The sequence below is a fragment of the Ursus americanus genome, chromosome 20, assembly GCF_024610735.1.
Source record: "Ursus americanus isolate L20-20 chromosome 20, mUrsAme1.1.p, whole genome shotgun sequence".
NCBI classification, from domain to species: Eukaryota; Metazoa; Chordata; class Mammalia; order Carnivora; family Ursidae; genus Ursus; species Ursus americanus.
In genome coordinates this window covers 23,686,589-23,688,283 of record NC_142146.1, presented here as the reverse complement: position 1 = coordinate 23,688,283, position 1,695 = coordinate 23,686,589, and the positions used below count along the sequence as shown (strand labels likewise).

The 1,695-nt window shown below is 36.8% G+C and overlaps 1 pseudogene; it reads left to right on the top strand.

Moving 5' to 3' along the window:
* The first annotated feature begins 769 nt into the window (after window positions 1-769).
* LOC123788476 (chromobox protein homolog 3 pseudogene) lies at window positions 770-1,300 on the top strand (annotated as a pseudogene).
* The last annotated feature ends 395 nt before the right edge of the window (window positions 1,301-1,695 follow it).

Sequence of the window (1,695 nt, the reverse complement as noted above, 5' to 3'; positions counted from 1 at the left end):
TAAACTTCATCTTACTTAGAGATTTCAGCCACAAAAAAAGTTTATTTATTACCAAATCAACCCACCCAATCTCTATTCGTTTTTTCTTTTTTTAATTTAAATTCAATTAGCCAACACACAGTACAGCATTAGTTTCAGATGTAGTGTTCAACAATTTAGCAGTTGTGTATAACACCCAGTGCATATCACATCTCTATCCCCTTTTTAGATAGAAGACATAAAAGGTCAAATCAAAGCATTGTATTAAGAAACAAGGGAGCTTGGACTTAGAGCACACATGGCCAGAGACACTGCCAACCAAGGTCTTGGAGCAGATTGGAGGGAGTGAATAATAGATCTTCAAGTCGGCAATAAGAAATGGCATCCAACAAACCAAAAAGCAGACTCTTAACTATAGAGAACAAACTGATGGCTAAAGAGTATACTTAAACTTGATGAGCACTGAGTAATATATGGAATTGTGGAGTCACTATATTGTACACCTGAAACAAATATAACACTGTATATTAACTATACTGGAATTAAATTTTTTTTTTAATGTCATCCAATGGGGACACCAGGTGGGCTCATCGGTTAAGCATCTGCCTTTGGCTTAGATCATCATCTCAGAGTCCTGGGGTCAATTCCCGCATCTGACTCCTTGCTCAGCAGGGACCCTGCTTCTCCCTCTGCCTGCTGCTCCCCCTGCTTGTGCTTGCACTCTCTAGTGTGCTCTCTCTCTCTGACAAATAAATAAATAAGATCTTTTAAAAATAAAAAAAAAAATTAAATGGCATCCAATTAAACTACATTGCAAAAAATGGGAGAGAAACAGAATAGAAAGAGTAAAAAATGGAAGAGGCAGAATCTGAAGAATCTTGGTGGAAAAAGTACTGGACAGACAGCTAGTGAATGGGAAAGTGGAGTATTTCCTGAAGTGGAAGGGACTTACTGACAATGCCGACAATACCTGTGAACCTGAAGAAAATTTAGATTGTCCAGAGTTAATTGAAGCATTTATTAATTCTCTAAAAGCTGATACAAAAAGAAAACCTTTATCTGACAGTGAATGTAATAATAGCAAATCAAAAAAAAGAGATGCTGCTGATAAACCAAAAGGCTTTGCTGGAGGTCTTGATCCTGAACAATTAGTGCCACAGACAGCAGTGGTGAATTAATGTTTGTCATGACATGGAAAGATTCAGATAAGGCAGAGCTGGTCCTGGCAAAAGAGGCAGATATGAAGTGTACTCAAATTGTAATTGCTTTTTATGAAGAGAGACTAACTTGGCATTCTTATGTGGAAGACAAAGTTCAATAATTATTTCTATGGCTATATATTCATAGCACTATATATAATCTGGGTCTTGGCTTTTTATATTTATTAGTGTGAAGATACAACAACATTGTAATGAAAATCAAGTTTTATATGTTTGTTTTGAAGTATTTTGGGGGAGTCATGGGGAGCTTTTTTGCATCTATAGCACTGATTACTTTGTGGATTTTGGGGGGTTTTCTGTAACCTGCTTTTTTTTCAAGTTTTTATTTAAATTCCAATTAGTTAATATACACTATAATGTTAGTTTCAGGTGTAGAATTTAGTGATTCATCAATACCCAGTGCTCATCACAAGTGCCCCCTTTAAGCCCCATCCTCTACTTCACCCACCCCCCACCCCTCCGATAACCCTCAGTTTGTTCTCTGTAGTTAAGAGTC